We start from the raw sequence: 16,165 nt of genomic DNA, 5'->3' as shown, positions 1-16,165 counted from the left end.
ATAAATCTCTTAAATCCTATGCCAATCTTTAACAATTTCAATTAAACCCTTCACCTCCCTCCCCAACAGCCCAGTACTTCCCTCCACCCATGTGCGATCTTCTTTACCTACTATTATTTTTGTTATTGTTGTGTTATTCACTTTATTTGTTATTCCATCCTTATATTATTATCCTATCTCCTTGCGGCACAGTGTGGGGCACTCTTACATACCAAGTTTACACATGCAGACATATACAGTGGTACCTCAGGTTAAGAACTTAATTCGTTCCGGAGGTCCGTTCTTAACTTGAAACTGTTCTTAACCTGAAGCACCACTTTAGTGCCGCCGCGCTGCTGGAGCACGATTTCTGTTCTCATCCTGAAGCAAAGTTCTTAACCCAAGGTACTATTTCTGGGTTAGCGGAGTCTGTAACCTGAAGCGCATGTAACCCGAGGTATCAGTGTACAGTGGACGCTCAGGTTACGAACGTGATCCGTGCGGGATGCACGTTCGCAACCTGCACTGAGGTGTCTGTGCAGGTTGTGATACAGTGCTTCTGCGCATGTGCAAAGCGCGATTTAGCGCTTCTGCACATGCGCGACCCCCGAAACCCGGAAATAACCCGTTCCAGTGCATCCAGGTTTCGGTGGGTCTGTAACCTGAAAAAACGCAACCTGAAGCACCTGTAACCCGAGGTATGACTGTACATACAAGGATCCCACCACGGCCACCGCTTGCCGTCGGCACACAGAGCCTTCGCTGCTGCTCCTGACAAAGAAGGGGTTGATAACCGTTGCCTCGCTACTTCCCATAACAGAAAAGCTGGGTGACTGCTGACTAGAAACTTTTCTCCTCCTGAAAAACACTGGGCTGAACGCCAGAGTGTGTGACGGCTCAGAGGCACCGTTCCCAAAAGTCTCTTCACAAACAAACACTGGAAGAAAAGGCGGGGTTCGTGTGGCGAAGGGGGAGGCAGTGTGGAATCTTGCCGAAGGAAGGCATTTTGCAGCTGTGAAACATAAAGCTCACACAGATTTAAGTTCTCTCAGCTGCTCTTAGTAAATATGCATCGACACGCAACACACTGAGAGCACAGGGGCTGGTTCAAATCTTTCTCGTGTACATTAGAGCAGCTGGGATAAAATCAAGGGCACACAATTGTTTGAAACCCCTGGTCTCAAGAACAGAATCCTCAATGCACAAACCCACTTCATTCAAGCAGCTTAAAAAATGAACAAACTCTTAAACAACTAGAAGATATATATACAGCATACTCCCCCCCCCCAAAAAAAAGCACATACAGTATAAAGTGTGCTATGTAGGCACAATTTTGACATGGAGACATAGTTGTGCAAGGATATAATTTGGCATTCCACCCACTCACCGTGATATTATCCATGAGGGAGCCACATCTAGGTTAAAGCAGACTGCTAAATCCAGAAGCCACTGGTATTCTCCAGAAATCTGAAACTGCACATCCCAGAGTCGGTCAGATCGCTCCTTTCTTTTAAGACAAAAGGCGGCTGTGAGCAGTTGACAGACTCCAAGTCATCGTCATGAGACGCAAGGTTATAAGCAACAATAGACAAGTCACATAGTGACTAAGTCGGAACCTGGAAACTTAGAAGTTATTCATCTCTGGGACGTAAACACTTTGTTCCGTGCAACGTGAATGATTAAACTTTTCCTCCCCACCTGACTAGTGCTGTGTACCCACATTTGGGGTCTTTATCTGGGATGCTGGCAAATGAAACATCTGTAAGTTTGGAATGTCTATGGTGATTATTTCTGAAAAAGCTGAGAAAGCTTTACAAAGTCACCTGCTGGGTGAGCACTACAGTGGTACCTCAGGTTGCATACGCTTCAGGTTACAGACTCCGCTAACCCAGAAATAGTGCTTCAGGTGAAAAACTTTGCTTCAGGATAAGAACAAAAATCGTGCTCCGGCGGTGTGGCGGCAGCAGGAGGCCCCATTAGCTAAAGTGGTGCTTCAGGTTAAGAACAGTTTCAGGTTAAGAACGGACCTCCAGAACGAATTAAGTACTTAACCTGAGGTACCACTGTACGTGGTCCTCTCCCTTTCAGATCCTGCCCATCCTATGCAAAGAGAATGAGACAGGCTGGCAAGCAGGGAGTCCCACCCACTAGCTCTCTAGAAATCTGAAGACCTTGTTCAAAATAAATACAAAGAACTATTTTTTAAAGTCTAAAGACCCCCCTCTGTAGAAATATCACGTCTCAACAGGTGGGCATGCCTTGCAGACAGCAGCAGCAGCGCGTGGAGACCATCAGCCAAGCCATGCTTCCATAGCAGTGGCCGGAGGAGGAATGACCACTGGGAGGAGCGCAGAAAGAAGAAATGCCATCGTGCATCTGCAGCAGCAAAACTGGATGCCTTCATCTGCCCCAGCTGCAACGAAACATGTCTCTCCTTTATCGGTGTCTACAGCTACAGCAGGCGCTATAACCTTCCAGTGGTTTGACTTCGCCCTCTCCTAAGGCACACTATTTCATTGTCTCCTGAGACAGACGGATGCCAGCCAACATGTGGATTCCAGAGGGCTTATAACAGGATTCAAAGGAAGCAAGTTTTGAGTGTCCGAGATCCCAAATTCAGTCCCCAGTATTTGTAACAGAACTCTGAATGAGATAATCGAATGCTGCTGCAAATCTAATAATGATGATGATGATGATATAGCGTAAGTAGGTAGCAGAGGGCACGACGAATTGGACACCCAACTTAAAAGGCTAAGCCTTTGGCCCAGAAGATTAAAAGACATTTCAGGAAAACTTTCTGATGACAAAGAACAGATCAGAACTCAAATAGGTGAAACAGAGGAATCTCCTCTCTCGGGTTTTTTAAACACAGTAGTACCTCGGTTCTTGAACTTCATCCATTCCAGGAGTCTGTTTGACTCATGAAACAGTTTGGAAAACCAAGGCGCGGCTTCCGATTGGCTGTGGGAGCTTCCTGCACTCAAGCGGAAACCGCGTCGGACATTCAGCTTCCGAAAAACATTTGCAAACCGGAACACTCACTTCCGGGTTTGCGGCGTTCGGGAACCAAGGTACCACTGCAAAAGGTTCAGCAAATACATGTCAGAGATACTTCTCAGATTTGCAGTAAGGCTAACTAAATCAACGAATCACTATTTCTCATATTAATTGCCTCCCTCACTGGCCAAAGCCCAGGCACCACGGCCTTTAGGATGGATTTCCGCCACACCTGCTCCCTTCAGTCCTCCACAGGACCCTCACCCCATCAAAAATTGACCGCTGACACTAAAAAGGTATTGTATAGACGTACCTGCTACCTCTGAGGTTGCTCTTTGTTGCCACGGCCCATGGCGGGAGCAGCAATCCACAGCAGGTGAGGAAGGACTTTCCACCTGTTTCTTACTAGCCAGAGTGACAAATGCTTTAGTGGCTTGTGAGTGAGGAACATCTCGTTCCCCATCACCTGCCCAGGGAGGCCATTATGAAATGAGTGAGATTCCATCTGCATGAGCCGTTGGCCCTAAAGGGAATATTTCAAAATTCAACGTGCAGCCAGCACGGGATACACAGAGGGCTCATCAAGGTTGGCAACGCGGTTTCTGCACTGTCAACGTGCCTGCTTTTGCAAGCCTGAAGGAAATGCACTAATTTTGGAGGAAACTCTCTACTTTCTTCACTGCTGCGGTAAAAAATGGTCAATGCATTTTGGGCAGCTTTGCACTGCTGGAATGACATACCCTCCACAAGCATTCAGGCCCTTTGCTTGCACCAATGCTCAGCCTGTTGGCATTCCTCATGACAGAAAGCATAGAGGGGTGAGCTGTTCCTCAGTCACCTCCAAGCTTTCATGAGTCCAAGCTGGGTAGGCTGCCTTAACTATGGGGCATGGCAGCGGAGATGGAAGGGAGAATCATTTCCAGCATTTTCCCATGATCCTCGACTGCCATGCCCCCTTTGGCACGAGAAATGATCCAAAATGATATCTAACAAAATGGGGGGGGGGGAGTTTAGAATTTTGTTGTGGTTTAGTCCTTTAGTCGTGTCCGACTCTTTGTGACCCTATGGACCAGAGAACGCCAGGCACTCCTGTCTTCCACCGCCTCCCACAGCTTGGTCAAACTCATGCTGGTAGCTTCGAGAACACTGCCCAACCATCTCATCTTCTGTTGTCCCCTTCTGCTTGTGCCCTCCATCTTTCCCAACATCAGGGTCTTTTCCAGAGAGTCTTCTCTTCTCATAAGGTGGCCAAAGTGAGAGATTTTACTTTCTTGGGCTCCATGATCACTGCAGATGGTGACAGCAGTCACGAAATTAAAAGACACCTGCTTCTTGGGAGAAAAGCAATGACAAACCTAGACAGCATCTTAAAAAGCAGAGACATCACCTTGCCAACAAAGGTCCGTATAGTTAAAGCTATGTTTTCCCCAGTAGTGATGTATTGAAGTGAAAGCTGGACCATAAAGAAGGCTGATCGCCGTAGAATTGATGCTTTTGAATTATGGTGCTGGAGGAGACTCTTGAGAGTCCCATGAACTGCAAGAAGTTCAAACCAATCCATTCTGAAGGAAATCAGCCCTGAGTGCTCACTGGAAGGACAGATCCTGAAGCTGAGGCTCCAATACTTTGGCCACCTCATGAGAAGAGAAGATTCCCTGGAAAAGACCCTGATGTTGGGAAAGATGGAGGGCACAAGGAGAAGGGGACGTCAAGCATAAGTTTGGCCAAACTGCGGGAGGCAGTGGAAGACAGGAGTGCCTGGCGTGCTCTGGTCCATGGGGTCACGAAGAGTCGGACATGACTAAACGACTAAAGAACAACAACAACAACAACAACATGACCCTCGTGGTCCCTTCCAACTCTACAGTTCTATGAGTCTATGTGAAGTAAACATCATGTCACCTTAGTTCAAATGGCTTTCTCTAGAGAAAAGCAGAAGGCATCAAGCCACGTAGCCAAGGGACCAGGTAGAAGCAGAGGCTGCATTCACAAGCTCCCAAGTTCTCCACACTGTTCCTAGCGCCCTTATGAACATGAATGAAATCAGAGCTACAACCATCAGGATGCGGGTAAATCAGCAGGAGCCCTTTCCCCCGTAAATAGTGAAATAAAGGCAAATGCTACACACATCAGGTAGAGGGAACCTGCGGTCCTCCAGGCACGCTCAGTTTCCAACACCCCTCAGCCCCAATCCACATGACCTGTGGTCAGAGATGATGGGAACTTGAGGGAAGCAGGTTTCTCATCCCTAGCACAAACAATTGATGGCTATTGAGAGAAGCAGCAAAGTAATCTGCAGCTTCCTTGCAGGAGGTAAGACAACGCTTGGAGAAAGAATTGCACAATTAAGCTTAAAAACTAATGCTAACGTCAGTTTGGGGAGGTCAATAATTTTCATTAGGATTGTGGAATCGGAGAGAGGGTCAATTGCCCTTTCCATGGTCCCAGTCTTGATTGGGCTGCCTGCAGCTGTTTTATTATTATTATGAAACATCAAAATAATTTTGACATTTCATGTGACGTCCAGTTGGGCCTTGAAGAGAGCAGAGAAACACCCCTTTTCAGGGGGCGGGAAATCACTTGCAATTAGGTAATTAAACAGCTCTGTTCATCTGACCTATCAAAAATAAATTATCCCTCCTCTTTCACTCTTTACAGGTTACAAAGGTTTAGGTCAGTGATGGCCAAACGTGGCCCTCCAGCTGTTTTGGGACTACAACTCCCATCATCCCTGACCACTGGTCCTGTTAGCTAGGGATGGTGGGAGTTGTAGTCCCAAAACAGCTGGAGGGCCAAGTTTGGCCACCACTGGTTTAGGTGATAAATGCCCATATTGTCTAAATGCCCAAATTATCAGGTAAACCCTCCAACAAGAGCAACAAGCAGTATTTTTGCACAGCGAGGAAATCAAGTATCTTGGCCATGACAACTTTTGTGCTCTTGGCGGCAGATTTCCCAACCTCTGAGATTGTAAAAGCTTGTACTGTCACATTTTGCAAGTTCCCAGCTCAGATTGTGGTTTCCTTGCATAACTGAGTGGGAAGGTTCACATGAGTGAAAGAAAGGCATTTAGCCCTGACACAAATTATGATCAAAGTTCATCATTATCTGTGCTTAAATGCCCATGAACAAGCAAACAAAAAACCAGACACAAAATATACTCAGATTCCAAAACTTAAAACATCACACAAGACAGTGGTAAGCAGAGGCACAAAGTTAGCAATAAATTTATATGTGAAAGGTTCTTGAGCAGAGACTTCTACACCATCATTCACCTATGTGGGGAAAACACAGCCCTGTCATTTACCTGGATTCCATATCTTGATCATACTAAAGAATAACACCTTTATCTGCAAAATGCCTGTCATGACAGGGTGAGAGTGGGCACTGTGTTTGTCTGTGTGTTCGGCATCACGTATGGCAAGGTGCAGAATCAGTGGCCTTCCGGACATTGTTGGAAGTCCAGTTCCCATCCAGCATGACAACTGGTCTAGGATGGTGGAAGGTGGTCTAACAACACCTGAAGCACCCTATGTTTGGTAGCTCTAACCCACAGGATCCTTTTGGGGAGGGGCGGGATTATCGGGTACCGGACGTGGAAAGCAGTTATTTCCCCTTCTTTATTTCCAGCAGCGTTACTTTTCTGCCTTGATGGCAGTGATATGCTTAAAAAAATGCATGTGATCTTTGCACCAAATGTTTTGCAACTATGGGCTTCAAGCAGAGTATGTTAAAGAGCTTTAAAAAGGTAAAGGGTCCCCTGACCATTAGGTCCAGTTGCAGACGACTCTGTGGTTGCGGCGCTCATCTCGCTTTATTGGCGTACAGCTTCCGGGTCATGTGGCCAGCATGACTAAGCCACTTCTGGCGAACCAGAGCAGCACATGGAAATGCCATTTACCTTCCCGCTGGAGTGGTACCTATTTATCTACTTGCACTTTGACGTGCTTTTGAACTGCTAGGTTGGCAGGAGCAAGGACCGAGCAATGGGAGCTCACCCCGTCGTGGGGATTTGAACTGCCAACCTTCTGATCGGCAAGTCCTAGGCTCTGTGGTTTAACCCACAGCACCACCCGCTTTAGGTGCTCATAAAATCTTGCATGATGGTTTTATTGCGCTGGCATGTGAAATAAAGAGCACACACTTTATATAAACTTTATAAACGCACTTTATAAACTCAAATGCACACATTCACAGTGCACAGCTATAATGTTTGCAGAACAATCCTATGGGGAAATGCATACGACTGCTGTCCTAGTCAATAAACTGAGCAAACCATTTACAGTGTGTTGCACAACTAATATGATGCTTCCAATGATTCAGAAGGAATACTTTGAATACTATTTTAAGTACAAGTACTTATGCAAATTGTCGAAGAGCAAGCAGGCTGTCTGCAGGTGTCTGGTGATGTGAAAAAGAATGGATGTAATCCTTCAAAAATGAGTAAATCCCATTTAGATCACTGTCCTTGGTTAACCTAAATATAGGTGGGCTTGCAGCTCACAGGCAATAACTTAATTAAAAACTTCTTTATAGCTGCTATTCTATTTTGTGTTTTTAGTTTGCTGAAGTCTGCTGTTTTATATTCTCCTGTTATTAATCAGAGTCTGCTGACTGTATTGGGGCTGATTTTGTTACCCGTAAATTGTTATTAATCAGTTTTTGTGAGCTGGCTTGTGAGGAAAGCTGTCCTAAAAGGCAGAGTATAGATTTACTATGAATGCTTTATAGAAACAAATAGGTCTGTGTGCAGAAACACAAAGACATTCTTACCCCTCAATTCAGCAGAAATGAGAAAATGCCTCTGCTGAATGAAGTGTGTTGTAACATGTTACAGCAAGTGTGCTTTTTCCTGTATAACTATTTTTCATATGCTAATTTATGCAGATATAATCTTAAATATAAACCTTAAATATATACAGCTACATGACTGACCCGATTTCTTATTCAGATTGACAGCCCTAACATAACACACCTGCACAAATGCATAGACAGCTGGGTGCTGGTGATGCAAGCACAAATTACATTGTAAGCAAGAGTACAGTGGTACCTCTGCTAAGTACTTAATTCGTTCCGAAGGTCCGTTCTTAACCTGAAACTGTTCTTAACCTGAGGCACCACTTTAGCTAATGGGGCCTCCCGCTGCCGCTGCGCAGCCGGAGCACAATTTCTGTTCTCATCCTGAAGCAAAGTTCTTAACCCAAGGTACTATTTCTGGGTTAGCGGAGTCCGTAACCTGAAGTGTATGTAACCCGAGGTACCACTGTACAATGCTATGTGCCGCTGTCTGTGGACAAGCATCACACCCTCCTGTGGGTTCCCTTTCAGTGGTGGCCCAACCACAATTTCACATGCTCAGGAGCAGGCATTACCTTACAGCAAGTGCCCCCCATGAGCAGGGTTTTACCAGTGTTGAAGCAATGATTCTTCAACATCAACTTTGTTGGACTGGTCATGTTGTGTGGATGCCTGATTATCGTCTTCCAAAGCAACTACTCTATTCCAAACTTAAAAATGGAAAGCGTAATGCTGGTGGTCAACAAAAGAGGTCTAAAGGCAAATCTTTAAAAATGTAGTATAAACACTGACAACTGGGAAACACTGGCCTGTGAGCACTCCAGTTGGAGAACAGCCTTTGCCAAAGGTGTCTCGAACTTTGAAGACACTCGAACTCAGGACAAAAGGAAAAAACATGCTAAGACGAAGGCAAACCCTCACTGTAATCGATTCCTGCCTGGAAACCTATGTCCCCACTGTGGAAGGACGTGCGGATCCAGAATTGGCCTCCATAGGCACTTACGGAATCACTGTTAAGGCCATGTTCATGGAAGACAATCTTCCTCAGCTATGAAGGATCACCAAAGAAGACTCTTTCCGTTATAGCAACTACTGAGAAAGCAAAGGGGTAAACTCTGGGGCACCACTGTGGTGGAAGCTGGTGCCCTCCCATACATGACGACTCAGATTTAGGTGCCATTGAATTCAAGGCTAGATTACTGCAAGGTATTATACATGGGGCTGCCTCTTATGACGGCTCAGAAACTTCAGCTGGTGCGGAATTCACCGGGGCAAGACAGTTTGAGCATATTACACGGATTCTGGCCCGACTGTACTGGCTGCCAGTTAGTTTCAAAGCGAAGTACTGGTTTTGACCTATAACGTCTTAAGCGACTCAGGACTGCAATCCTCCAAGGACTGCCTCTTTTCATATGAACCTACCCTGACCCTGAGATCATCTTCTGAGGCCCTTCTTCGTGTGCCTCCTCCTGAAGAGGTCTGGAGGGTGGCAACATGAGAATGGGCCTTTTGTACAGTGGCTCCCCGCTTGCAGGATACTCCCCCTAGGGAGGCTCGCCCGGCACTTTTGCTACATATCTTTAGGTGCCAGGCAAAAATGTTCTCCCAGGCCTTGGGCTGATTAAACAACGCATGGCCTTTTAAATGTGTCTAGTGTGTGTGTGTTACTGCTTTTCTGTTATGCATTTCTGTGTTTTTATACTACAAACCAGATGAAAGGTAGAATGTAAATTTAATAAATAACAATAACAACAACAACAATAATGTGTGCATAGGACTGCGGTCTAAAGCTGCTCCTTGCTGCTGGTGACCTTAGCCATAAATAAATTATCTGTACTTTTGCATTCTTATCCGCGCTCGAGTTAAGGCAGTGCAGGCAGATAACCTCCCGAGGCTGCTGAGCCGAGTAGGTGCAAAATAATAACAACAACTATATTTGTACAAGTACCTCCTAAGAAGATCCATTAAAATCTACTGTAGCAAAAGGAATTGTTTTGAAAATAAGAACGGTTTCCTCCTGGCTCAGGGCGCCCTCTTAATGAAGTCCATGCCTGTGCTTAGCACCCCTGGCCTGGGTTCTGCTCTTGGTCATGAGAGAGGGTGACAGTGTGGTGGCTGTTGGTCACACTAAAGGGTGACAGGAAAAGCAACTGTAGCAAAAGGAATCATTTTGAAAATAAGAACTGAAGTCCATCCCTACGTACGTTTCCGAGCACACTTCAAAGTGTTAGCGCTGACCTTTAAAGCCCTAAACGCAACAGTCCAGTATACCCGAAGGAGTATCTCCACCCCCATCGTTCTGCCCAGACACAGGTCCAGCGCCGAGGGCCTTCTGCCGGTTCCCTCCCTGCGAGAAGCCAAGTTTCAGGGAACCAGGCAGAGGGCCTTCTCGATAGTGGCGCCCGCCCTGTGGAACACCCTCCCACCAGATGTCAAAGAGAAAAATAACTACCAAACTTTTAAAGGTAAAGGGACCCTTGACCATTAGGTCCAGTCGTAGCCGACTCTGGGGCGCTCATCTCGCTTTATCGGCCGAGGGAGCCGGCGTACAGCTTCCGGGTCATGTGGCCAGCATGACTAAGCCGCTTCTGGCAAACCAGAGCAGCGCATGGAAACGCCGTTTACCTTCCCGCCGGAGCGGTACCCATTTATCTACTTGCACTTTGACATGCTTTCGAACTGCTAGTTGTACAGGAGCAGGGACCAAGCAACGGGCGCTCACTCCGTCGTGGGGATTCGAACCGCCGACCTTCTGATCGGCAAGACCTAGGCTCTGTGGCTTAACCCACAGCGCCCTAAAGGCAGCCCTGTTTAGGGAAGCATTTAATGTTGAATAGGTTATTGTATTTTAGTGTTTTGTTGGAAGCCACCCAGAGTGGCTGGGGAAACCCAGCCAGATAGGCGGGGTATAAATAATAAATTATTATTATTATTATTATTACGCCTATGCTGCATTGGGTTCTGCTCTTGGTCACGAGAGAGGGTGACCAGTGGCTGCTGTTGGTCATGCTAAAGGGTGACAGAAAAAGCAACTGTAGCAAAGGGAATCGTTTTGAAAATAAGAACTATTTTGGAAATAAATAAGAACGGTTTTGTCCTGGCTCGGGGAATCCTGTTAGTGAAGTCCGCTCCTGTGCTTAGCACCCCTGCCCTGGGTTCTGCTCTTGGTCACGAGAGAGGGTGACAGAGTGGCTGCTGTTGGTCACACTAAAGGGTGACGGGGAAAGAGAGAGGCCTCTATCTCAAGAGATTATCCCTATGCTTTGCACCGCAGCGCTGGGTTCTGCTGTTGGTCACGAGAGAGGGTGACCAGTGGCTGCTGTTGGTCACGCTAAAGGGTGACAGGGAAAGAGAGAGACCTCAAGAGATCCATCCCTTCACCTGACACCGAGCTTTTCTTCCTCTTCGTCCCCCCTGTCCACGCACCTTAACCCTTCATTTTCTACCCCCCAACTTTCTCCCCCCTGAATATGCTCCCCCGACTCCTCCTCCCTCTGCACGGCCTCCTTTCACCCCCACCAGAGGCGGCGCTTGAAGAGAATGGCGGACAAGAAGGCGGGGGGGAGAGAGAAAGAAAGAGAGAAATTCTCACCCGCTCAGCGGCGCGGCACGGATGGCGGAGCTGGACTGAGGGAACCCGGAAGTCAGCTCCGAACAAGCCAGAGGGAGGGAGCGCGCCACTCCTGACGTCACGCCGCCGCCCGAGGAGCCGCGGAGCTAAGTAGGCGGGGAAAGGGTAGAGCGGCCCACGAGGTCACAAATGGCCAGCTGCAAAGGCTTCTCGGTCCCCGCCCCGTCCAGCTTTTCCCTCGCCGGGGGCGGCTGCGATTAAAGCAGCAGCGTATTCCCCCATTCAGGCTACGCGGGGGAAATATTTTATTTTATTTATTTATTTATAATCCCAAAAACAATAGGGGGGGGGGGAGCGATTAAGCAGCAGCGTATTCCCCATTCAGGCTACGCGGGGGAAATATTTTATTTATTTACGTATTCATTTTTAACCCCAAAAATAATAAGGGAGAAAAAGCGAATAAGCAGCAGCGTATTCCCCATTCAGGCTACGCGGGGGAAATATTGTATTTATTCATTCATTTATAACCCCAAAAATAATAGGGGAGAAAGCGATTAAGCAGCAGCGTATTCCCCATTCAGGCTACGCGGGGAAAATATTTTATTTATTCATTCATTTATAATCCCAAAAATAATAGGGGAGAAAAAGCGATTAAGCAGCAGCGTATTCCCCATTCAGGCTACGCGGGGAAAATATTTTATTCGTTCATTCATTCATTTATAACCACAAAAATAATTGGGCGGGGGGACGGGGCGATTAAGCAGCAGCGTATTCCCTATTCAGGCTACATGGTGCAAATCCTTTATTCATTTATTTATAATCTAGAAAATAATAGGGGGGAAATGTGGTTAAGCAGCAGCATATTCCGCATTCAGGCTATGTGGGGGAAATCCTTCATTCATTCATTGATATCCCGTGTGATTATCTGAATTGCTTGCACTTTGGGGACAGCTGCATCTGCAGCTGGGCTACACTGCAGCGAAGGGCCACAGCTCAGCGGCAGAACATCTGCTCTGCGTGCAGAAAGCCCTGGGTTCAGGGCCAGCCCACTCAAGAAATGCATTGTCCACTGTTGCTGCGGTGGCAGCAGCAGCAGCTGTGCCACGCTCCTTGGAGGTTGGATCTGCCACCTGGCCTCAGTGAATAGAAAGTGCAACTCTCAACCCAAGGGAGAAAATGGGGACGGGATGGGACCAAAGGTGAGACGTTCTGGAAGCTCTGCAAACTCAGCATCTTAGTAATCAAGTGTAATAAAAATCGACAACCAAGGTCTTATATATAGAATAAATGTTCATAAATGTACCAAACAAGCACGTACATAGATATGTGGACCACATGTCTGGAGCAGCACGGGAGGACCGCCCTGAAAACATTTTGACTCCCCAACTGACCAAATGTTTTCTCTGCAAGGAGGGAGGGGGGGGGGAGCCTTCCCATTGCCTCAGGAATTGGGTAATCACCATTTCAAAGGAATGGGCAGACTACCAGGAAAGGCAATCAGATAAGGCATGATCAGATAACCTGACAGACAGGAAAAACAACAACATTCACATTTCTGTTGTAGACCACCTTTTCTGTGATGTAGGTATGATGTTTGTGGGGGGTGGTCTTGGGTTACACCCCTTTTGTGATGTATGTATGATGTATGGAGGGGTGGTCTTGAGCGCCAGGGCAGGGAATTTAAAATGTCTACGTGGGTGGCGCTGTGGGTTAAACCACAGAGCCTAGGGCTTGCCAATCAGAAGGTCGGTGGTTTGAATCCCCGTGACGGGGTGAGCTCCCGTTGCTCGGTCCCTGCTCCTGCCAACCTAGCAGTTCGAAAGCATGTCAAAGTGCAAGTAGATAAATACAGTGGTACCTCAGGTCACATACGCTTCAGGTTACAGACTCCGCTAACCCAGAAATAGTGCTTCAGGTTAAGAACTTTGCTTCAGGCTGAGAACAGAAATCGTGCTCCAGTGGCACGGTGGCAGCAAGAGGCCCCATTAGCTAAAGTGGTGCTTCAGGTTAAGAATAGTTTCAGGTTAAGAACAGACCTCCGGAACGAATTAAGTACTTAGCCTGAGGTACCACTGTAGGTATTGCTCCGGCGGGAAGGTAAACAGCGTTTCCGTGCGCTGCTCTGGTTCGCCAGAAGTGGCTTAGTCATGCTGGCCACATGACCCGGAAGCTGTACGCCGGCTCCTTTGGCCAGTAAAGTGAGATGAGGGCCGCAACCCCAGAGTCGGTCACGACTGGACCTAATGGTCAGGGGTCCCTTTCCCTTTATATAAGGGCGGGCACACCTTTGTTCTGAGTCCTCCTCCTTCTCCTGCATGTGATGGGAGCACCCTGTTGCAACAGTTCAATAAAGATCAGGCTTACTAGCTGCTTTGCTTCTCAATATTCTCTGGTTGGCCTCTGTTATTTTCTCCTACCGACGGAGAACCTACAAGGGACTCTATAAGGGCTCTTGTGTCCCCCATAAGGGAATAAGGGCAGATTTTTGTTTATTACACAAGATAACCCTACAATTAATAGACGGTTGTTACAAGAACGATCTCACTTGCTTTGTTATATGCTAATTGGTTTGCTTTGATTCTGTGCTTATCTGTGGGCCCCAGGATGCTGGGTTCTCAGAGGGGAGCTTTCTTGTCCCCTTTTGGATAGTTGTCACTTATGCCCCCATGGGACAAATGATGGATGGGAAGTTATGGCCAAACTGAAATACGCCGTCTTCTGTACGGTATAAGTAACGCTTAACGTATTAGCACTTTGCAGACAAGCCGTGACAACCTCTCACTATTGTGGTGTCTGCCCTGCGTCTGTCTGTAAGGGCAGACAGGCTCTGTGTTATAAGTCGACACCTTTCTTTAATAAAACATCAGAATGGGTTCTTCCAGCTTTCCAACATCCTTCTATGAAATCCCTGTATCAGACCACTCAATCAGGCCCTCCTTTGGGCCTGTAGTTCAGAATAATAATAATAATGATAATAATAATATTTATTTATTTTTACCCCACCAATCTGGATGGGTTTCCCGGGCCACTCTGGGTGGCTCCCAACAGAATAAAAAAGCCATAGAACATCAAACATTAAAAACTTCCCTAAACAGGGCTGCCTTCAGATGTATTCCAAAAGTCAGATACAGACCTTGGGTTAAGAACTTAATTCATTCCAGAGGTCCGTTCTTAACCTGAAACTGTTCTTAACCTGAAGCACCACTTTAGCTAGTGGGGCCTCCCACTGCAGCCGCACGACCAGAGCACGATTTCTGTTCTCATCCTGAAGCAAAGTTCTTAACCCGAGGTACTATTTCTGGGTTAGCGGAGCCTGTAACCTGAAGCGTCTGTAACCTGAAGTGTATGTAACCCAAGGTACCACTGTAGTTGGTTTTTTCCTGGACATCTGATGGGAGGGTATTCCACAGGGTGGGTGTCACTACCGAGAAGGCCCTGTGCCTGGTTCTCTGTCAGACCAATGCCCTTTGGGGTGTCCTGTCTGGCCTCATTCACAGCAGGACCCCCTTTCTCTTTATGACATCCTTTGATTCCCACTTCAGCTGTCGGGATTTGATTTGTTCCTGATGCAGATCTTTTGTTCCTCCTTTTGTTCCCGATGGGATGTGTGTACCGCTTTGTGGTTTGTCGCAGGTGCCAAAATGTCCTGCGCTGGTCCTGTGTCCCTGGTACCTAAAGGTAGAGCCGGGATGGTCCCTTGCATAAAAACCTGGTGAGCAGCCACCAGTTGGCAGGTAGAAATTGCTGACTCTTGAGAAAGATGGACTCCGGATAAGAAGCCTTTTTCTGCGTTCTTAAGCCACTTTCTCAGCTCAGCTTACTATATAAGGATAATGGACTGCCGTTATGTTGGAAAAGCATGTTGTGTTTAATGTTTAAAACCTCAGAAATCGACATACACCAGCTGGGGGAAAAGGAACCAGTCTCCCTTTTATTTTATAATTCATTTTTTATAATTTTATATAATTTTTAAATATTTCATTTCATTTCATTTCAGGCTGCTGCCAGATCAATCACAGCTATTGCACAAGCCTGAATTTTGCCATCGGTTTCTATGGCTAATAAGATCTTTCTCTTTGTGCACGGGGAAACCAAAATACGCTATTAAAGGATTTCACAATGCGAGCTCAGAAATCACCGCCCTGTGCGAGGCGCACCACTCTTCTTTTATCTCTACATTCTATAGTGAGGAATGGGCAGAGCAAAGGATCTGATAGGACAGGAGCGGAAAACAGAGGCGGGTCTTTCCTTTGCGCCTCCTGCCGGCCACCAGGACTACTTTTTCCCCCCTTCCGCGCTTGGATCCTGCCTACTCAAAGCTGCCTGCGCTCGGTGATTGGCAGACACACCCGTTCTGGTATTTCACTGGCTGAAAGCGGGCAATACCCTGAACAAGCTCCTCCCCCTGAGAAAGCTTAGATGTAGTAAAGAAGAGAAGAGCATATCTGAGCGTGGGGAAAATGCAGGCATTCTTAAAACAGACCAGAAGGAGATGTTTCCCTGCTCCCTGTAGCATGTCTCAGCCTGGGAACTGGAAGCTTTCAGCTAGAAAAATGTGAGATCCTAAAATAATACTCGGGGACGCGGGTTAAACCACAGAGCCTAGGGCTTGCCGATCGGAAGGTCAGCGGTTTGAATCCTCGCAATGGGGTGAGCTCCTGTTGCTCGGTCCCTGCTCCTGCCAACCTAGCAGTTCAAAAGCACCTCAAAGTGCAAGTAGATAAATAGGTACTGCTCTGGCAGGAAGGTAAATGGCGTTTAGGTGCGCTGCTCTGGTTTGCCAGAAGCGGCTTAGTCATGCTGGCCACATGACCCGGAAGC

At 47.0% G+C, this 16,165-nt stretch overlaps 1 protein-coding gene across 4 annotated transcripts in view; it reads right to left on the bottom strand.

The window, feature by feature from the left end:
• Window positions 1–11,466, bottom strand: part of PLEKHM1 (pleckstrin homology and RUN domain containing M1) — a 42,102-nt gene extending 30,636 nt beyond the window's left edge. The window contains exons 1-2 of one of the 4 annotated variants that reach the window (XM_083407513.1): window positions 11,366–11,466; window positions 1,367–1,486 (exon numbers count right to left, since the gene is read on the bottom strand). The gene's annotated coding sequence lies outside the window, so the exon portion shown is untranslated. Of the gene's footprint in view, window positions 1–1,366; window positions 1,487–3,289; window positions 3,410–11,292; window positions 11,326–11,365 lie in introns of those variants that run through there. The other 3 variants (XM_083407514.1, XM_083407512.1, XM_083407516.1) reach the window with 3 other exon arrangements.
• Between the last annotated feature and the right edge of the window lie 4,699 nt (window positions 11,467–16,165).

This window comes from Podarcis tiliguerta (genome assembly GCF_965153285.1).
Source record: "Podarcis tiliguerta genome assembly, chromosome: 13".
Taxonomy (NCBI): Eukaryota; Metazoa; Chordata; class Lepidosauria; order Squamata; family Lacertidae; genus Podarcis; species Podarcis tiliguerta.
This window is presented reverse-complemented; position numbering and strand designations above follow the sequence as displayed.